Here is a 23,546-nt window from a genome sequence, read left to right on the forward strand (position 1 = left end):
AGGAGTAACCGCCAAAATCGCATTAATGAGCCACGAATAGGGCGAAAGACTGAATTTAAATTCGAAATCGTATATAAAAAACAAGTGAAGGGGCACACAACAAAGCTTGATCATTCAAAGAATAGGACACCCTGGGTTCAAACTGAGAGGAGCAAGATGAATGAAAAATGATGAAAGAAAGCCTGTGGTTTCAGGAATTTCCAAAGGAATTGCGAGAGTCATTACTCAGTTCAATAACCCCCACCGAGGAGGTTCCACAAAATCCTACGCCGCAGGAAACTGAAATCCCTAAATCACCCAGGGCACTAGCACTAGTAAGGATGTCTCCCTGAAATCCGCGATTTAACAAGCTCACAATGGAAAAAGCTGTTACTATTGAAAGCGATGACAAGGCAAAGGAACCTCCGACCTATGTTGAAGAAATAAAACCAGATGAAGAAGGTGAAGAAGATATCCAGCTAGTAAGATGACCCAAGTATGTTCCTCCAAGCAAAGGGAAGGCCAAGGTCCCTACAGATCTGGATGACGTTGACAACATACTCATCACCCCATCCCTCCCTAAAGGGGTTTTGCTCGAAGGAACGACGACCAGCCGCATCTCGACTATGAAGTTTGAAGACTGGGACCTTGCAGATACTGATAAGTTTCCCCATTTGGCGACCAACGAACTAATGGAGCAAAGCGTGGAGGGAACTATTACGACACTTCAGCCGAAGGAGTGGCTGCGAAAGGTGGAGGAAGCTGGGTTACTCTGTCTCCTGTCCATTCCACATTTTCACCGGCCCCCCATCACAATATTGGTCATCCAACAACTGCTCTATTTGGTACACGATGGATACTTATGGATAGACAAACCCGTTCCCATCACGACCGAACTTATTCACAAGATCTCACAGCTTCCCTGTGAAGGAAGGGACCCCATGGAAATAGTTGCTATGAGTGGCGATGTGACGATGACGGAAACCTTGAAAAAGAAATACAAATTGGAGAAGAAGCAGCGAGGGTATGCTATTGACAGTATTCCGAACAAAGGGGTCTGCACTGCTACCCAATTGCTGGCAGGAAAAGTGATGCGGAAATGTCGCGCCAACGAGGTCCTAGTAATAGTCGTTGTGCTAGTGGAGCAATGCGCAGAAGGGGAATGGTTCAATTGGGCGCGGTTCCTTTGTGAGGAATTCCTGACCAACTGTAGGGAGGCCCAAGAGGAGGGCAAGACCTTCCACTGTGCATGGTTGCTGTTATCCATCATGTTGGTTACAAGTGAACTACTCGAAGACAACCAGTTCCCTTCCTTGGACCAGGATTAGCTAGAAGCCACCAAATATGTGTCACTCTTGGTGACGAGGGATGCTGCAAGAATCCGCGACATCAAGATTTTCTAGATACTAATGGAAGCAAACGTCCGACAATGGATCAACCAGCAACCTCGTATGTTCGATGAGACATATGATAGTGTGAAGAACATCGTCGAGTTTAAGGCAGACATGCACCATGTATACATCCGGGAGCGCAAGGACCCATACCAGACGTGGTCCACACTTCCCTTCATTGCCATTGATGAGGTTGTATTTACGGTATAGGATACCTAGCCACTAGAGTGGCGCGGACCCGATGCGGTGGGGCACGATGAGACCACTATCTAAAAACAGAAGGCTGAAGCTAAGTGCGTAGCACAACAAAAGAGGAATGAAAAGCACGCTGCAGAAATACGGGTGACCCGGGAGGTAGCGCAGGCTTCTACAGGTAAGGCACCCGCAGAAGGGGCTGCGACGACAAAGGACGAAAGTGGTCTAAAGGTGACCACAAAGCCGACCATGGATACAGGGATGGAAGGAATGATGCCAACTACCATGGGTTCGCCATTGAAATGACTGCGACCGACAAAACAGACGAAGCTGTGGAAGAAGGCCAAGGCGTCTAAATGGGACGAAGAACTTACCACATTGACCGAGGGTGACCTAGGTGACATAGGGGACACAGTTCATGAAGTCACCTAGGAAGCAATCGACGAGGCCATGTCGGAGTAATAGATTTTGTTGGGGGCGCTCTGCGCGCAGATGTAGGAACTTAGGGCATGAGGCTCATAGCTGGGAACCATTGCTACTTGTGTAGTTATGGGTATGTCAGCCATTGAGCAGCTGCTAAAGGCCCAAATGGCTAATACTATTGTGCTCCCAGCAGGAGCATTGATAACAGAAAATGCGGTGGACAGAGTTGTGGTGGGTCGGCTTATGGGGCTTGGATTAAATTTGGCTGCCCTCCCATGCGAAATCTTGTACTAGCTCTAGGAAAACGCAATGATGGAGCTGCGCGCTAGGGAAGGAAGTGTGGTACAGGTACTCAGTGAGCAGAGAATTAATATAGAATAGTTGAGCCTCCAACGGGATGAAGCAGTCGCACAAAACCAACAGTTGGAGCAACTTGTAAGGGAGGCATGTTCACGTGCCCCTGAGCTGGAGATTGCAGCCACGTTGCCTGTTGGCATATGAATCCACAAGTTGGCTAGTGGGTTTTGCGAAGCAAAGGAGGAGGCCGTGAGGATTCAGTTGGCTCTCAGCTTGCAGATCGTAAAGCTGAAACTTAAAGCATAGACTTCTACACCACCGGAGGTCATCGAACAATGGAGAGGCATCATTCAATCTGGATGGGAAACAATAGCACATGTTATGCAAGAGTGCTCCGATGTGTTGGATTAATCACTTATTACGCTCACGTCCCTACAGGAGGATCCAACCTTACAACGGTTGGAAACGGAGGCAAGGGAGCTACAACAAGCCTATGATAATGTCAAGGGGACCACGCAAACAGTTGCTAGTACGCAGCATTTGGCCAAAATGAGGGAGGCTCAGGCTCTTAAGATACAGGATCCAGCCTTGGCTTGATGAGGCATTCGCGGTTTCCACCACCATCGAGCGAAAGGTGGCCCACATGCAGGCAGCATATGCACTTGGACAGGTGACTGAAGCAGATACTGATGCATTGATGGCTCACGTAGAACAAGTACAATAGATGGCAGAAGAATTTGTTGCAAGTGTAAGCAAAGCACACAAGTTGCTACACGACCTTCGCGCAAAGATTTCTACACTATCCAAGTGACTCAAGATGAGTCACGTTGATTGTGTTGGGGTCTTGTTGGGTAGCAGAGGCCTCGTGTAATGGTTTTGGGACCCAAAGTCCACAATTTTGGGAAAAAGTATGGTAAAGACTTTGCGAAGTGCGCGGATGGTGATAAGTCAAGTCAAAGGGTTGTCCGCCCGAGAATAATGTAAAATAATAGGAAGTGAGTCGGCCTGCCCATGGTCCGCGGACAATGGGAATGTATAAATAGAGCAAGGCTCTATAGCTAGAAGTCAGTTTTTGAGAAGTTTTTGTTTTGGATCTTGGTGTTATGGGTTTGTGAAGACAATATTATCTGCGTCTGTAAGTCCGAGTCAACAATGTTGGTAGATAGATAGAGGCTCTGCAGCTGTGTGTGTAGAGGCATGGTAAGAGTCTGCAGTTGTGTGCGTGGACCCCTGCAACTAAGTGCACAGGGCGGATCTGGTTATATTGACGAAAGATTTTAATAAAGATAAGTGGTTTCTGAAGTATCATGGATCTATTGTGTTCTGGTTTATGCATTTGTTATATGAGTTTATATCTTTTTATAACTGTGCGCACTGGGTTTTATTGTTAAATGTTTGCTTAAAGACTGTAACAAGAATATTAGTTCTATAATAAGTCCATTAATAAGAAAGTACACCCACGCGGATCTATGCGGACGCTCGATAATAGTCTAGAGTGGCGCGAGGCCATAGAATGGTTTGTGACCCCTCCAGACCACATCAAGGCATCCCAAGGGTGTGGAAACTTGGTTCCAGCACCCTCCTCTACTACCTCGGGTGAGACCTCAACCCGCGCTCTGTGGGCTGTTGCCGAAAGGGCTGGAAGTTGTGGGATTTGTTTGGCTAATAACTCTTTTGAACTTGGGTCAAGGCACAATAAGCTAACAATTCTCTATCTCTAGAACCTCTTTTGAGCACTTCTCTATGCTCCTTCTAGGCTTCAACTCATCTGCACAACTGTCCTCTTGTACTTCAATCATAAATGAAATACTAGGTCCTCACCACCTATTCTTTCACTCAAAAAATCTTACCAGCTTTCTTCATCCCTTAGCAATTCTACCCACATCCTTTGTGGAATTTTCTTTGTGAGCTGCAACAATACCTCTGCAGTAACAAGTCTCCTTCTTGCTACATATGCCTCACTAAGCTTCTCTCCTCTAAGCTCAGTCTTTTAGCATTTCTCTGGTTCTTTCCTCTAGAACCAATTGAGCACTCCTTGCTCTAGGTTGCTACAATCTTCTCACCTTCCTTTGTTGTCACCTGCATATCAATGTTATTCAAACCAAAGATCATTCCCAAGCTTTCAAAAGCTTGCTTCTCAACTTCCTTCTGAGAACACTCTTATCCTCTCTGTCCAACCTTCAATTGGATTCTTCAGGTTCACTACCACTGCATGGCTTCACAAGAAGTTTCCATCCATTCTTCACATCTGAGTGAACCTCTGCTTTCCTCAAGAAAACAACCATCACTGTGTTTTCTTTATGCTTCTGCAATGTCTTTTTAAGAGTATCACTTACTCTAATCTTATCTCATGTCTTCTACTTATTAGATTCAAATAACCTAATCTCCTCTTTCTTTTGTAATCACACTTGTATTCTACACAATTCTGCTTTAATTAAAAAGAGCTTTAACTAGCTCTGATACTACTCTGACACAGTTAAACCCGCTATACCCACAGTCTACATATAGAATGCATAATTTCATCTATCCCAGGAATTTCATTGACCTGACTGGTCAAACCTTCATAAGCTAAGGTTAAGGCCCCTTCATTTACTCCTCATGCAGAAACATTTCATTAGACTTCCTATAGTCTAACCCTTCATCAATCTTTCTATCGGTGCTTTATTTCTATTATAATGTTTACATAATAGAAATATTCCACAACACATGTAAACCATACCTTTTCGCCTTTTCCTCGGTCTTCGCACATTACCCGATGCTTTCCTTTATCGTAATCACAATCTTTCTCCACCGTTAGAACATGCCTTCAGAACTCCTGACTTGCGATATGCGATTTCCCTTCCCCATCATTGATCAGATCAAAGACTGTCGCAATATCGCATCACATAATCTTGTGACTTCATCGCCTCTTGCAAGCGATCTGCAAACACAACTGGACTTCAATTAAATTAAAGCCACGCCTCTAACCTCCTCGGGTTTGGCTTTTCCAATTTATTTTCTCTTCAATCTCCACCTTTGATCTTACTCTCGATCCGACGGCTGCACCTCTTCCCGATCAACGAATTAGCTCGACTCTTTATAGTAGTTGATCAAGATCTACTTGGTCTGACGATCGACAATGATATTGGGTGGATCACTTACCCGACGTTTAACACTTTTACGGAGCCGATGAGAATTATAAGTTATCAATCTATAAAATTTTGGGTCCACACTTGTAGTTAATGTTCGATCTATTTATGGCCTGATATCCGTTGGATGACGAGGTCTTTAAATCTTATGATTTGCGGCCCTTTAACTAGCATGTGGGTTATCCACTCACTTAATCCCGCAGTTGACTGTGATGTAATCATTGAGTTTTACAATTGATGACTAAGATTAATTGCGGGACTTCAACCACGATCAAGGGAATTTGTCCGTCTACGACCCCCGCAACTCTGTATTTCTTCAATGTCTTTCTGTGGTTTCGTTTCCTTCAGGGTTCTGGTCCCTCACTGTTCTACCACAACTCTCTCCTTAATTTAACTCCATTCATGCCTTTATGCTCCTCCACCTTCACTGTAGCACTAAAGGCTTCCTCCTGTACTGTTGGTGTGTACAAGCCGTAACACAAGATCTATGGTTCTCTCCTCGAACCTCCTACTAACTAACAATTCTACCCAGCACTTGTTTTGCTGGAATTGTTATCTCTAAGACAACTCTACCCACAATCGCAACTGTGGAGCTGCCTCAACAACTTCTACCCAACTGTAGTTGGAAGTTGTTTTGTTACGCTTCTCTATATTTCGCCTCTAATTCTACCCGAACTCCACCTGCATATAGATATGATACAAAATCTCTAATTCACATACATATTACAATTAACTTACTCCATACACACACATAACTCAAAATTGAGTTGTTTGTATTAATAAACGAGTATTTACACAAGAGTCTCTCTCCGTGGCCTGATTTTCTGATCAGTGGCCTTTCTTCTCTTTCTCGTAGGCTTACAATCTGACTCTTTGAATCACTAGCTACTCTCTAGCTACTCCTCTACCTACTTACTATGTATGCCTTTTAGGCTTACATTTATACAAAAAGGTTCTATTGAGCTAATTCTAGTTTAGATCCTTAATCTACTGAACTAAATCCTAAATATCCTCTAAGTCCACTTTTGACTCCTACTTATCCCTAAGAATCCTCTCTAGCTCCTCGAATCATGAAACCACTTTCGAGTCCAAGACTTACAATTTATTTGTAACTCTCTCACCCATGTTCTCCTACGTTCGAGAGAATTTACAATATCCTCACACTTATCTAGTTAATTCCTACTTTAACCACTGAAAACATTAATAATTACATACATAGGAATCCAACTTCCTTGAAAATACAAGACCCCCTTTGTCTACTAAGATACAATGACGTGTTTGAGCCAATGCTCCCGCATCACAAAGTTTAGTACATAGGAAGGAATGAAGTAGAAAATCCAATTGATATCTCTTAGAAACTCATATCTTATAGATGCAATCTTTATGGAAAGAACATTTATAATACTATTTGCCTTATTTGCTATGTTATCGTCTTGTTGTGAACAAGGATGATGAAGAAGCTGAGAGATGTCTGTAATGTAATACAAAAAGAGGAAACTGATTCTGATTACATTTTGTTCAATGCTCTAAGATAGTAGCCATTAAAGGTGATAAACAAGAGAATGGGGTGACAAAAATGCTAAGATTTTTTGGGAAAAATACGTATGTGTAAAAGACTCAACGTGAGATTTATGTTTAGTTAGGTTATGTACATATGAATAGAGCTTTCTGAAACAATGTAACCATGATGATCGCTTCAACAATATTGCCTTAGAATCCATGTGGGTAGATCTCTATCCGCTACACTAGTTACTTAGACATAATCACATTGGATACTATAAACATCAACTATAATTTGTCCAAATTGCATGCTTTATGGCCTTTATTTTGATTGCATGTAATCTAGTTACTGTTTACTAATCTTGTTATCTGTATTTGTGTCAATATTTAAATTTGCAATGATTATAGAAATATAACAGTTATGAATTAATTATGTTTTTCTTGTTACAATTGCTTCCATAACTATTGAAAGAAATGCAATTTGCGGAGCATGTAGATTTATCATGCACATTGGACGATGGAAATATAAATATGACAAAACAACTTTAGTTTTGTTATTTACTTTTGGTGAATTGGAAGGAATGTTGAAATGCGCGAAAAAATGCATAAATATTTTTAAAATCATCTTTATTTCGGTGTCTTAAATCAATTTATTTAATTAAAGAAATAAATAGTTTGATAAATTGTATTATTAAATTTTGCAAAAAACCTAAAAAATTGAAATGATATGTGAGACACCGCACTCCGCAAATTACAATGTGAGGCATAACAATTCAATTATTCAAATAATGTGACCACAATTACAGATGTAGATATTGTAGTAGACATAGTGAAAGGAGAAGAAAACAAGCAAGAAATAGAGAGATACACAAATTAAATTAGGTAAATATTTTAAAATTAGGAAATTATATTTTGGGGAAAACCTAGAATATATAAATGATATGTGTGGAGTGCAGAGGAAGCTATTATTGTGTTTCCTTCCCAGTCCCGCATCTTCGCACTCTGGAAATTTCAATTGAAGGCATAACCATTTAATTATTAATATAATGTGAGCACAATTATAGAAGCATATATTGCAAGAGACACAATGAAAGAAACATAAAACATGCAATAAACAGATAAATACACAAATTTGTTGAGACCCTTGTTTGCAAATTTGTCCGCAGCAGCCTGTGAACTGTTCTTAGAACAAATGACTGCCACAAACCCCGCAGAAGCCATAAGGTATGAAGCTGTTGTTTCTGACACGCCGAGCCTTGAGATATCAAGTATGGAAGCTACAACCCCTGTTCCTACTGCGTTGAGGTTGCTTAGGCAGAAGAAATCTGTCACCAGAGAGAAACAGAAGAAGCCAATGTCGGTGAGATAGTCACCAAGGAAGAATCGGAGGTGCGACAAAAGGATTAAAAAGGTAAAAAACCGGAGAAAGTGGTCAATTTGGAGGAGGAAGAATTCCAAGGCATAGAGGAGTTGGATGCGAAGGAGGGCGAGCCTATCACATGGCTCCTAGAGTATATCCCTCCGCAGAAGGGAAAAAACAAAGTTACCAAAGACCCCGATTTTGGGAAATTTTCGGTTTCGACTCCCCTGTTTCTAGAACAGGTGCAATTTGAAGGCACACCATTAGCTCGAATCCCAGTGCTGAAAATGGAGGATTGGGACCTCGCGGACCATGAGAAGTTCCCACATTTGGCGACTAGCAAGTATATGACAAAAATTTACTACGAAGAGACAAGGTTTATGCGGTTAGAACCCATGAAGTGGGTCAGAGGTGTCGAGCAGGCGGGGTTGCTACACATGCTCTGCATGCCGCATTTTCATAGGTCAATAATAAACATGGTGTGTGTGCATCATCTCCTCGCACTAGTGCGCGACGGGTTCTTATGGCTTGGGGGACCTATCTCGATCACATACAAGTTAATTCATCGAATCACAAAGCTTCCCTACAAAGGGGCGGACCTTGCCAAGGAGTTTGGAGGGAAAAGTGGCGAAAAAGAGTTAGCGATAAGATGAAGGAAAAATACGGCCTAATTAATAAGTCACGTGGATATTCTATCCGGTATATTCAAGACCAGGCGTTGCAGTTCGCTGCCTAGATTATTATAGGGAAAAGCATGAGGAAATGCTGCGTGGATGAAGTTCCGACATCGGTAGTATCATTAGCTACCCATGTGTGAAGGGAGTTCAATACAATTAGGCAAAGTATCTATGCAAGGAGTTCCCCGCAAACTGCCTCGAAGCTCAGGAGGACAGCAAGAACTTCCACTATGTGTGGCTTTTGCTGTCAATTTTTTTAGTAGCTTGGCGATTACTAAAGGATAGTCAGTTTCCCCTGTAGTCGGAAGATTTATCAGAGGATGAGAAGTTCGCTTCTCTGTGGGCCAAAAATGATCTGGAAAGAATCAAGGAGTCAAAAATTTTCTGGATCTTGATGGAGATGTACCTTAGAATAATCATCAATTAGAGGCCAAGGTTGTCCCCAACCTTGTTCGCACAGTTGACGGCCTTCGTGGAGTTCAAGGCCGATTTCCACAACGTTTCAATCAAGGCACGGAAGGAGCCAAAGCACATATTGCACAAGCTGCCACATTTAGTATATGAGACAAATGTACAAGATATAGTGGGGATTTAGATAGTGGAGTGGCGTGAACCCACGAATCTTGGTGTAGGAACTAGTAAAGGGGTTGAGAGCTCTACTGTACAAAAGCGCAAGGAAGTAGCTCAGAAGGCAGTGCGATCTCTGGCCGAATAGAAGTGGAAAGAAGTTGCTAAGGTTGTTGCGAAGAAAGAGTGTGAGGAGCAAGAGAGCATTGCAAAAGAGTAGGCTGAGAAAGAACAACCAAACATAGAAGAAGTCGAAGAATCGGCTTCGCAACACACATATGAGCAGGAACTGTCTAGACAAGAAGGAGGTGATGAAGAGGGGCAGAGCAGACCCTTCACTTGGAAAAAGCATGGAAAGGAGTAGACTGTTGGGAAATGAAAGAAGCATAAGTCTGATAAGCAGACATGCACCAACCCAATGGTCTTGACCAAGGGGGATCTTGACGAGACCGGTGACAAAGACAAAGATACAAAGATAGAGTTGTGGTAGTAGTTCGAGAAACAATACATGCAGACACTGGGAAGCGTCTAGAAGGATCTGCATGAGCTGCAGATCTAGACCATCAGGATTCAAGTGAGAATTCGGCAAGTGAGCGGGGTGCAAGTGAGCTTGGCACAAGGAAGTGGGACAGTAGCAGAAATGGAACGAACTTTGGAACTTAGAGTCATACCTTTACCCGAAGGATCAATATACGCAAAGATAGATGAGGAATGCACTATGCTAGGTACAATGAAGGACATGGGAGTCAAATTGGCCGCACTGTCGCTTTAGACCCTCCACGCATTGCATTAGGGGGTTTCAGATGAGTTAAGGATCAGAGAGAGGCGCACCCTTATAGTCATCAGTGAGTTCAAAGTCACAATGAACAGATGTTTGCTAAGAAAGCTCAGGCTTTGAAGGAAAAGGAGGAGCTACACAAATGAAGTTAGAGCCTAGAAACAACAGTAGAGTAGGCCCGCAAGATAGTTCCAGAATTGAACATCCTGGAGGATGCCACAGTTGCCACAAAATTCAAAAAATTAGTTGTTGTGGTACACGCATCAAAGGATGAGATCAGTAGGGCTACCTTTGATTTTCAAATTAAGATATCAGAGCTATAGTTGAAGTTGCAACCAACTACTCCACCAGAGGTTTGGGAGCAACATGGAGACACCATCAAAGATCACATGGCTACTTTGGACAGGGTAGTTAAAGGTTGCGACTTCCTTTTTAACCATGACATGGAGTTATGGGATAATTTGCAGGAGGACCCAACCCTGTAGCAATTATGTACAGAAATCCGGGAGGCCCAGCATAAATATGACGAAATCGGGGCGACTCCGTGCACATTGGCGCAAGTCTAGCACTTCACGCGCCTATAGGAAGGAAATCTCCTACAGGCACAAGTTCAGGAATTGCAGCAAAAAGAATAAGTTTTGAAGGCTTAGCTTCAACCTTGGACAAAGGAGGCCAACCAGATTGCTCAGACCATACAGAAGAAGATGAAAGCATTGCAACAGACTAATAGGACCATGAGTCTAGCGATAGAGGGAACAACTAAAGATGGTCGAAGAGGTACAACAAGTTGCATTGCAAGTAATCGCGGAGCTAGAAGTCTTGAAGCAGGATTTTAGTGAGCTCCATCACAAAATAGAAAATCCAGCTGAGTGACTCGAGGGCGAGTCACCATATTTGTGTTGGGGGTTTGTTGGGATAGGGTCCCTAGGGTCAGTTTTAGGGTTAGTTAACCCAAATTTTTGTAAAAAATGTAAAATCTCCGTGAAATATGGATGTTGAGCATGCAACTAGATATGAGTCAAAGGGATTTTAGCCCCTTGTTTGGATAATTGAATAGGTCAGTTTTGAGACTCACCCATGGTCCGTGGACCATGGTATTGTATTGAAAAAAGCTATATATAGTTGAGTCATATCGAGTCTAAGGAGTAGTGAAGGATAAGTAAGTCAAGATAGAGATTGTTTTGGGCAAGTGCTAAGGCAAGAAGGCTCTGCTTCCTATACTTAGGCAAAAGGGGAAGGCTCCTGCAGATGAGTGCATGGGAGGCCTTGGTAAGTCCGCAACTAAGTGCACAGACCCCTGCAGCTGAGTGTGCAGGGTAAATAAGTCTGTAATCTGAAAGTTGAAGCTTAATAAAGACTGGTTTTGAAGAAATATCTTGCATTTGAGTATTATTGTTAATCTTGTTATATTATGTTCTGTCGCTCTATAATATGTTTTCTATTGAATAAGGTATAAATGTCGCATGAAACTATTGAATCTACCATATTTATGCATACCTTAAGTAATTATCTATTTTCACAAAGATAAGGGTTAATTTTGTTTATGATTTCTGATGAATTGTATAGATCTGCGTGAAGTCGGATATAGGGTTATTGATTAGTGCACGAAAGTAGAAAGACTACTTCCTTAGGGTCTATAAATACTGATCGCAAACCTTCACGAAGGTCTAAAAGCAATTTCATTAGAGTTATAGCACTAGGCCGTAGAAGGATACCGATTTGTGAAGGAATATTTGAACTATAAGAGAAAATACCACTTATCACATCGTCTCTAGGTGCAGAAACCTGGCTCTAGCATCTCCCAATATTGATTTAGGTGAGACTACAACTTGCACTATGCAAGTTGTTACTGAAAGGGCTAGCAATTAGTGTTTTGTTAGTTAGCGCGAACAACCCTAAACCTGGGTTAGGCCCCCTTAAGCCAACAGATCATAATAAATACATATGGTAGTGTATAGCTATATCTTCAAAAATTTCTCGATCCTTGTTATCTAGTAAAATTTTCTATAAGGATGTTGGGCATGGGATCCACCAAGGGTAGTTTTGGGGCTAAAAGCCCATATTTTTGTCAAAATTTGGGATCCAAGTGTAAATAATCTGCATTTTGTGGTCGCGGAGTGCGTAGGTGTTAAGGAGTCATAGGTTTGTCCACCCTTATTTTGGAAATGTAATGTCGGCTGTAAAATATCTACCCATGGTCCGCAGACCATGGGATCGTATAAATAGAGCTAAGCTCTAAGTAGTTATAATAATCATCAATGGAATCAATGAAGCAATGAAGATATGATGTATGAGAGATAGCTCTGAAGTATAAGTCTAAGTTCGGGTCGTAGCATAGGTAGAGGCTCTGCAGCTGAGTGTGCAGAGGCCTAGAAGTCTGCAATTGAGTTCGTAGACCCTTGCAGTTGAGTGCGTAGGGTGGGTCGAGTCTGTAATTGTCTGGAATTATCAATAAAGAGAAGTATTCTACAATTTCTATGTCTTTCTTTCCTGTTTATGCATCTTGTTATGTTCGGTATGAATTTCACTTTTAATGCTTATATGATGCACGATCATATGAAAATATGTTTTTGAAGTGAATGCAAGTAAGAACATCTGTTTATGCGAAGCTAACTAAGATCGGTTAATAAGACAAGTAAGACACTTAGCCTAGTTTGGGAAATATTGTAGTTTGATGCCCTAGTAGCGCAAAAGTTCCTGAGTCGTAGGTTAGGGCTGCGCGAAAGCCAATTATACCCTTTTGGGAAGGTACTGAAGGGTGGAACAAAGGGCTAAGCAACCTGCGCGAAGGCAGGTATAGCTGGAATAAACCGACATCAAAACCATCTCAAGGGTGCAGAAACTTGGTTCCAGCATCCCCCCATACTACTTCACGTGAGACTTTAGTCTGCGCTCCACAGGCTGATGCCGAAAGGGCCAGTAGTGTAGGGATTTATTTGACTCATTAACTCTGAACCTGGGTTAGGCCCCCTCAAACAAACAAATGGTTCCATTGCCGAAACCGGAATCTGCATAAGAGATGTGTGATGTCGTATCATTGGAATCCAACAAAGAAAGAAATCGAAGTTTGGTTAGATAGAAGGATCCACAAGTTTGCGACACAAGAGAACAGAAACCCGCGGCTGTCAAAAGAACAGTGGTTAGACCGATACCTGTATGTGGAGATCCATGAAATATTTTTCACCTCCTTTCCTATTAAGCTATATGAGTGGATCACGAAGCTAGCAGATAGCCAAGGAAGGTGGAAACTTGACAGTCCTATTGTGTGGACCCTAGAGCTAGTGCGAAGGTTGGAAGAATCAAAGGATAAGATCACCCGTGCTGTCGATCATTAGCTCGATCGCATCATAGGATGGTTTTTTACTGAATTCGTGGTCGAAACCTTAGTCAGCTATAGCGAGGTGGAGTGATGCTTTTTCAAAGGACCACTAGGTAAGTACGTAAAATCTTTGAACACTTGGATTAAAATGTTCTTGTGTGAAAAACGGGTTATGCAGCTACCTTGATGTTCGGGACTATGCGAAGCGGAAAATTTTACAGAAACAAAGGAAATAAGGGTCCAGAGCATAGCCCCTTGATTTCACCTCTTTGAAGGGATGAAGAAGGGATAGAGAAGGTCTCTCTGCAAAGTGCTATTTAGTTGATAACACAAGGATTCCCATGAATACACCTCTGCCCACACCACCTCCGACTTCACCACCATTGCCTCCAACTTCACCTGTACCACCTCCACCTCCACTTCCACCACAATTCAGTATGGTGAATACAATAAAGTTTCCCGTGTTCAAAGGCTTGGGAAATGAGGACCCAGACCAACTTTGGTTCCTTGTGAGGGCTGTATGGGAAGCTTAAGGTGTTACAGATGATCACATAAAGAAGGCGACACTAGTTAGTGCTCTGCAAGATCGCGCACTAACCTGGTACATTAAGTACTCTAACGATAACCCAAATGCTGGAGTAGCAGACATCCAGGCAGAACTAAATAGGGAATTTAGTAGGCCTAAATCCGAGGCGCAGTCGATTGTGGGATTCAAAGAGATTGTGATGCGACCAGGCGAGACACCTTGGGAACTAGATCAGAGGTTGAAAAGTATGATCCACAAACCCAACATGAATTTGACAGATGGACAACATTGCGAATGGTTTGTGGCTTCACTACTACCACACTTGAGGAGTGCGCTGTCGCAGAGACTAGATGAGACTACATGAGACTTCGATGCAAGATCCTAATCTAGGAGTTCAGCAGATCCACACGCAACTGAAAAATTTGTCCCTTGAGATGTAAAGTCTGAAGTAGGATAGGAGGGTTTGGCCAGAGGTGTGCAAGGAAGTATGGTGCTTGAAATGCAAGAGTTAGGGTCATGACAAAGACCACTACCTGGTCTTTACAAACTACCTTATAGGGGGAGGACCGATTCCCTTAAGGCCGAAAGCTCAAGCAGGAACTAGCGCGGTGCCTGCCTTATGTGCGCTGTCTGTCAGGTATCCAGAAAACATGCCACGGATAACTACCACTTGTTACAGAAGTATGTATAAGCATCGCAACAGTTGTTTTGCAAATTTTGTAGGTCAGTAGGACATGATGAGCGTAGTTGCAGGAGCTACAAATTGATGATGGATAGAACTCCCGCTTATAGGGTTCAGGCCAAAATGCAACTCCTTGAACAAAATGTAGGGATGGCGTGGACAAGATTTCAGGGGTGCGGATGAGGCCGAGGCGGAGGAGGACCTGGTAGAGGTCAAGGACAGTTGATTTGCTACAATTGCGGAGGGCCAGGACACTATGCCCATGATTGCACTAATCCAATGCATCTGTCGTGCAAGTATTTCACGCTGTTTGATCATGAAACAGAAGATTGTCCTACGCTGATAGCTAGGATATGTGAAAAAGGAGTGCTACCACCTCCCCTGACTTATAACCTACAGATGATGAGGTCTGAGCTACGTGAGGGAGATACCAACATAAATATAGTGCTCCAGAGTGGAATTGCGACGGGAGATGATAAGGGGAAATAGCCAAAAGACAGTACCTAGGTTCGCAAAGCCCTGAAAAAAGAGGCTGAGTTCGATTTGGAGCATGCTCATGAAGCATTCATGGAAGTTAAGAAGAGCTTCGTTGAGGCCTCCACTTCGGGAAGCAAGGATAAGCCTGACCTGAAGATGGACCCCTTTAGGCTCCCAAATTTCCTGGAAACCTGTATGAAGTTACTTCGTGACATTAAGGCCATGAAAGGGCTACAAGAACTCATTAATAGATGTGCTATAACCACGTCAGGTGAACCGCGCATAGTACGAAGATTGGAAAGCATAAGACAAGGACGGGGTGTGAAATGAGACTCACCGTGCAGATTGGAGAATACGAAATGGATCAAGTCATTCTGGATTTGGGGTCAAATGCGAATGTTCTACCAAAATAGACTTGGGAGCGAATGGGGAGACCTGCACTGCAATGGTCTCTAATTTAGCTAACAATGGCGAATCGGTAGAAAATCATACCCATGGGGCGGCTACAGGGGGTGACCGTGGATATTGAGGGAGTGAGTGTGCTGGAAAATTTTGAAGTAATAAAGATAGTAGATGATAGAAATCCCTACCCTGCACTCATGGGAGTTGACTGGGCTACTGATATGAACGAGGTAATCAATTTGAAGAAGCGAAAGATGATCTTTGAGAAGAAGTCACTACGCGTAATAATACCCCTCAATCCTGCTGAGGGACTGTGCTATATGGAAACAATCCATGATTATGAGATTGTTGATGATCTGGACTGCATCTATAAGATAACAGCGTGAGACCAAGATTGGGTAAATCCCATCATGGATGGATGGATTACATGGGATCGAGAGAGTTCCTGCACTTGGGACTTCGATGAAGAAATAGAATGCTGGTAGAATCAGTTACACAAAGTAACTACACTGAATTGCAACATGATGACCCGATCGCTGCGCTGTGTTTCGTCAAAGGTAAGAAATCTGTCTATTTATGATGGTATAAGTGAGGTAGATATCTTTTTGGATGCATTTGAAAGGGAGGTGCCAGAAAAGCAAGGCTTCTAGGCCTTAGACTGGGCACTGCGCGCTACGCCCGCAAGATGGTGGGGTATGCACAAGGGAAGCTTTGATGATTGGCGCGAATGTAGAAGGATGATGAGAGCATGATTTGGGAAGCATAGGATGCGACTGACAGACAAGTACGATGGACAGAATGATCTGTGCACGCAGTTGGCCAAAGCGGAGAAGAACTATTCCACCACTGAATGCGAGGGGTTAGCTAGGGTGTATGCACTCCAGAAGTACCGACACTACTTGCTAGGAGGCCACTTTAAAATGTATATGGATAACTCCACGTTAAATTACTTGGTCAATAAGCCTGTGTTGGGGGGGGAATCTGTAGATGACTCTTATTGTTCCAAGAGTATGATTTTGAAGTTGTTGTGAAGCTTGGATGATTGAACATGATACCAGATCATCTGTCGCGCATCGAAATAGGGGAGGAGCCTACTAACTTGGAAGAAGGATTGTTTGACGTGTAACTATTTGTAGTGTGTGTCGCAGATGGTCATTTCAAAGATGTCATACACTTCCTAACAACAAGAAATGCATCGGAAGGATACTTTGTCCAGCAAAAGAAGGAATTAGTGGTGCATGCGACAAATTTCTTTGTCATTGCTGGGCATCTGTACAAGATGGGGACTGATGAGATATTGCGACGGTATGTACTTGAGTTTGAACAAAGTAGCATCCTCACAGATGCTCATGGGGGTGCCGCGGGACAACAATACACAGGAAGAGCAACAACGTAGAAGATTCTACGCGCCAGGTTGTGGTGATCAACCCTTCATCGGGATTCAAAAACATATTGCAAGACATGTGTTGTATGTCAAAGAATAGGCAGGCCATTATGGAGGGATGAAATGCATTTGAATTCAAAAATGACGTTGCAACCCTTTGAAAAGTGGGAATAGATTTTGTAGGACCCATTCAGCCACAAGGGAAGATAAGAGCGAGGTACATTATTACTGTGATGGAGTACTTGACTTGTTGGGCAGAAGCGCAGTTGGTGAAGGATTGCACGACCTTGACTACCGCAAAGTTCCTATTTGAACATGTACTAACACGATTCGGATGTGCAAGGATCTTGATGAGTCATCGTGGTACGCACTTCCCGAATGAGATGATTAGCCCACTAATGAAGGAATTTCAGGTGTATCACCAGAAGAAAACACCTTATCACCCATAGGCTAACAAGACAGTGGAGGCATTCAACAAAGTGCTTGAAAACACGTTGACCAAGATTTTCAATGCTCAGTGAAGTGACTGGGACCTATGCATACATGTAGTATTATGGGCTTAACGAATAACATGCAAAAAATTGACAGGACAAAGACCTTTTAGGCTTGTCTATGGTGTGGAAGCCACAATTCCTATGGAATACATCGTGCCTAGTCTACATATAACAGTTCTCACATGTATGATGGATCGCGGAGCCCTGGAAGAGAGGCTCGCACAGTTGGATGAGCTTGAAGAAGAGATATTTTTCGCTAGATTTCATCAACGGGTCCAAAAACAGCGCGAAAAGGAGTGGCATGACTGACACATCAAGTTGCACACCTTTAAGGTGAATGACTTGGTGCTGTTGTATGACAGTAAGTTTGATAAATTTCTAGGGAAATTCAGAATGCATTGGCTAGGGCCATATGTTATTAAGGAGATTACTGACGGTGGCACGGTCTAGTTGGTTAAGTTGAATGGAGATCCCTTCCCAAGAAAGGTGAATAGCAGTTGATTGAAGCGGTAAAAAGGTGGGTTGAACATCTGACTATGCGATAGAAGCACAATATTAGTGCTCCAGGTAGCTGAAAGGAGGCGTGAGACTATAAAATACACTGCCCGGGTTGGGGAGTTGCGTGATTTTAGGACTTCGCGAATCAGCGAAGTGTCACAGGGTCCGTGACAGCGCGAAGGCAGCTGCGCTACTCATGGAAATAGCACACAGGTCTATTGGAAAGTGATCGTTAAAGTCACTGTTCACAATTTGATGGTCAGATTATGTCCAAATGGAGCGGGCGATAGGCATTTAAGGCAAAATTTATGGATTAGATTCTTGAAAATCTGCTGCCAATCTAGCATTAATGGGTCAAATGTGGGGGGGACGATTGGATTTGAATTCAAAAAGCCCTATAAATTACAAGTGGTTGTCCAGTGAAAAACACTTGGCATTTTGAAAATTCAGTTGTTGCGCTATCAGGTGTGTATGAACCTTGCAGATTTTGAGGCTTTGAGATCAATTTCAACGTTTGAGAGATTTCTGAAAGAACCGCAGGACCTCCTGAATAGAATGATGTCAACACCCAAGGAAGCCGTGCAGGAAATTATGGTAGTAGAAGCCCTAGAGGGTGCATGAGTGATAATTGAAGTCCCTAAATCACCCAGAACACCGAGACCAAAGAAGGATAAGCAGAATATGATCCGGTGCACATCTCACCAAGAAACCCACTGAGGACCAAGCTCACTTTGCAAGAAAGGGGAAGGCCATTAATATGGAGGCTGATGAGGAAGAATCTGAAGAAATCCTGGTGGATGAGGAGGACGTGGAAATGGAATTTGAAACCCAGGGTGTGGACCCTATTACCAGGTTACCAGAATATGTTCCTCCATGCAAGGGTAAAGCCAAGGAGCCAAAGGACATCTACAAGAGCAAGAGCTCCCCGCAAACTTCGTTGCTCTCGGATGATATTGTTTTCGAGGGGTCACACTTAGGGCGGGTTCATGTACTAAAGTTTGAAGATTGGGACCTCGCAGATCATGAGAAATTCCCACATTTAGTGACTGAGCAGCTAATGCGTTGACGGATTGACGTGACTGCTGGTACAATTGAATTAAAGCCGCAAACATGGCTCAAGGATGTAGAGAAAGCCAGGTTGCTCAACCTACTCTGGGTTCCACATTACCACCATGCCCCAGTGACTGTCTTCGTCATCAGGTAGCTGCTCTATTTGGTGCATGATGGGTGTTTGTGGCTAGAGGAGCCCATTCCCATCACAGACCACTTGATTCATCAGATCACACAGTTGCCTTACTCAAGGGAGGATCTAGCCAATATATCAGAAGGAAAGGGTAGCGAGTTAGCCCTCGTGGAAGCTATGAAGAAGAAATTCAAGTTGGAGAAGAAGAAGCTGGGATATGCCATCTCCAACATTAACAACCCTGCAGTCAAGGTAGCAACACAAATTTTAGCAGGGAAGGTGATGCAGAAGTGTCGCGGGGATGAGGTGCATGTGCCTATGATTGCACTAGTGGCCCAATGTGTTGAAGGAGTCCAGTTCAACTGGGTGAATTATCTATGCAGCAAGTTCCTTGCAAACTGTTTCAAGGCACAGGAGAAGGGAAAGGCATTCCACTATGCATGGCTCTTGCTGTCGATCATGCTGGTGGCATGGGAGTTGCCAGAAGATAGCCAATTCCCTTTGGTCACGCCAGACCTTCCAGAGGTAGCGAAGTATGCTTCACTGTGGTCAACCAAGGATGCACAACGCATAAAAGAAAGCAAGATCTTTTAGATCTTAATAGAGATGAGTATCTCGATGGGGATCAATCGCAAGCCGTGGTTGTCGCCCACAGTATATGCCAGTCTGCAGAGATTTGTAGAGTTCAAAGTGGATTTCCACCATGTCTTTATCAGGGTGCGGAAGGATCCCACGAAGACATGGCATAACTTACCATATCTGGTGATTGATGATGTTATTTTTGCAGTCCTCGAGTCTTGGCCGTCGGAGTGGTGCGCTCCAGCAGGCTCCACGGTGGAAATGGACAAGTCTGCCATGCAGCGTAAGAAGGAAGAAACAAAGCTCCGAATGGCGCAGATGGTTGAGAAGCGTAGAAAGGAGGAAGCGAAGGCTAAGGCCCATGCAATGCGTGACGCCACGAACTTGGCGGAACAATAAAAGACAACAAGAGAAGCATGCGAAGGACAGAGGCCACCTTCGCCCAGGACTGAGCAAAAATAGAGGAGCCAACAGAACAAGGTGGCACGGACCCACAGATGACGTCCAACCAACTCAAGCATCAACACCTAGAAGAGAAGGCCCCGTCACGGAAGAAAACCAAGGCTTAAAAGACATCCTTGGACCCAATCACCCTTACTGAGGGGGATTTGTTCGATATCAAAGAAACAGTGAGGGATGTCACCACAGAGGCACTCCAATAGTTCGAAGAGCAACAACAGTTATTATTGGGGGCTCTCTAGACAGAGTTGTAGGAGTTGAAGGTTTTCACTCCATAGGCTAGCACAGTGTCCACCAGCCTTCCGATTGGCACTTCAGCTATTGAGGAGATGTTGTGCACAAAGGTGACCAATGTGATACTACTACCAGATGGGGCACTTACTACAGAAAATGAGGCCATCAGGCTCACGATTAGCAATCTGAAAGGGGTGGGATTGAATATGGCTACACTCCCTTGAGAGATGCTCCACCTCTTGTAGGATGGAGTCACGCGAAACTTAGGGCTCGGGAGAGTCACGCTCTACAGGTGATGAGCGAGTAGCGCATCAATATCAAGTAGTTGGGCTTGCAATGCAATGAGGTAGTAGAACAGAACAAGAAAATCATGTAGGTTGTGGAAGAAGCTTACCAGATGGTCCTGAAGTTGGACATTCAGGCAGAAGAACCAGTTGAGGTGTGCGTCTGCAAGTTGGCAACAGGGGTGCACAATGCTCGAACAAAGATGTCTAGGATTCAGCTGGAGCTGAAACTGAAAATTGAAGAATTGCAGTTGAGGGTTCAACCTTCAACTCCATCGGAAGTCAAGGAACAACATATCACTTCTATTACAAAAAAATAGCGGTGTTCAACAGTGCAGTAGCAGACTGAATGCGACTTTTTGAACAAACATTCGAGTTCCTAACCACCCTGCAGGAGGACTCGAATGTAGAGTTCCTAGAGACAGAGGTGCGTGAGCTACAACAAAGATATGACAAGGTCAAAGGGACTGTGCAAATAGTCTCCCTTACATAGACGCTTGCACGACTACAGGAGGAAAAGGCACTTAAGGAATAGGTGGATGTCGCTCGGCACAAAGGAGAGGTTCTAAAAGCACGCCTACAACCATGGATAGATGAGGCATATACAATCACAGCTTCCATTGAAGGAAAGCTCGTGACAATGTAGGAAACTTAGCAGAAGATTCAGGGCAACAGTTCAGCGATAGTCACTGAGCAAAGAGTGGAAGAAGTCCAGTAGGCAGCCGCTCAGTGTGTTGCTGAGGTTGCAGTTATCCAAACAGAGTTGGGAGGTCTTCGCGCTAAGATCTCTACGCCTGCAAAGTGACTCGAGGGCGAGTCACGATGCTTGTGTTAGGGGCTTGTTGGGCATGGGATCCCCCAAGGGTAGTTTTGGGGCTAAAAGCCCATATTTTGGTCAAAATTTGTGATCCAAGTGTAAAGACTCCACATTTTGTGGTCGCAGAGCGTGTAGGTGTTAAGGAGTCATAGGGTTGTTCGCCCTTATTTTGGAAATGTAATGCCAACTATAAAAGATCTACCCATGGTCCATGGACCATGGGATTGTATAAATAGAGCTAAGCTCTAAGTAATTAGAATAATCAATCAATGGAATCAATGAAGCAATGAAGATATGATGTATGAGAGATAGTTATGAAGTAGATGTCTAAGTTCGGGTTGTAGCACAGGTAGAGGCTCTGTAGCTGAGTATGAAGAGGCCTAGAAGTCCACAACTGAGTGCGTGGACCCCTCCAGCTGAGTGCGTAGGGCAGGTCGAGTTTGTAATTGTCCGGAACTATCAATAAAGAGAAGTATTCTATAATTTTTGCATCTTTCTTTCCTATTTGTGCATGTTGTTATGTTGGATATGAATTTCACTTATAATGCTTATATGATGCATGATCGTATGTAAATGTGTTGGTTAAGTGAACACAAGTAAGAACATCTATTTACGTGAAGCTAACTAAGATCAGTTAATAAGATAAATAAGACACTTAGCCTAGTTTGGTAAATATCGCAGTTCGCTGCCCTAGCAGTGCGAAAGTCCGTGAGCTGTAGGTTAGGGCTGCGCAAAAGCCAATTGTACCCTTTTGCGAAGGTACTGAAGGGTGGAACAAAGGGCTAAGAAACCTGCATGAAGGCAGGTATAGCTGGAATAAACTGACATCACAACCATGTCAAGGGTGCGGAAACTTGGTTCCAACATCCCCCCATACTGCTTCGGGTGAGACTTTAGTTTGCGCTCCGTGGGCTGATGCTGAAAGGGTCAGTAGTGTAGGGATTTGTTTGGCTAATTAACTCTGAACTTGGGTTAGGCTCCCTCAAGGTAACAAAGGATTTCAAAATGGATAATAAAAAACGATATTTTGTAGGTATATACCTTAAAAATTGACCCACCAAAAAAAAAAATTTACATGCCATATTATAATTAATTAACAATGTAATCTTTCATAAGTGTGCAATGCGAATCCATTTAGCTCTAAGGAATATGAGAGGGCAGGATATGGCCTTTGATTTTTAAATCTCTGGATCTTAGTTTACGCTTTTCATTATTACATAAGTCCACATCTTTAAGGAGATCACAAAGAACATGAAAATATGCTAGTGAAGAGAACAATTTTGTTGTTTTCCTAATCCTTTTCATAAGAATTTCTAATGTTTTGTACCTCAAAGAGAAGCCCTTCATGAAATGTTGAATAATAAGGAGTGAGTCTCCCAAAACAATGAGAGAAGATACCTAATTTTATCTAGCTTACTAAATCCCCTGGTAGAGAGAATAATCTTAAGCTTAGTTGTTTATCGTGCATCCTAAGCCCCATGAATACTATTAGAGTTTAACTTCCTTGGGGCCATAGAATGCCCCTCCATTTCCTGCCACACTTGGGTTCCTTTTTGAAGCCCCCATCAAAATTAAGGATTAATCCTTCTTGCTTCCACTTCCAATATCAAAATTCTACCTCCTTCAATCTTAGCTTCCAAATTTCCTGAGAACTTCTATTTGTCCATTCCAAAAATAGAGGTGGTCTACCTAAATTATTAAATTTTGAACACCATTTCCTTTCAAGTGTGCCTAATCCCCATTGAGAGGAGCCATTAGAAAGCTTTAAATCCCCAATATCAGAGCAAAAAATAGTAGCTTTCATGGCTATAGAGTCTGGTAAAATTTCTAAATTATTAAAGAGTGTATTGTTTTAGGTTTTCCATACCTTCTATTGAATGATTTTGGAAGTGTTTCCAAATGATTAAAAAAAA

Source organism: Pinus tabuliformis, chromosome 1_2 (assembly GCF_031772625.1).
Source record: "Pinus tabuliformis cultivar Carrire ecotype Pingquan chromosome 1_2, CPIR1, whole genome shotgun sequence".
In the NCBI taxonomy this organism is placed as follows: Eukaryota; Viridiplantae; Streptophyta; class Pinopsida; order Pinales; family Pinaceae; genus Pinus; species Pinus tabuliformis.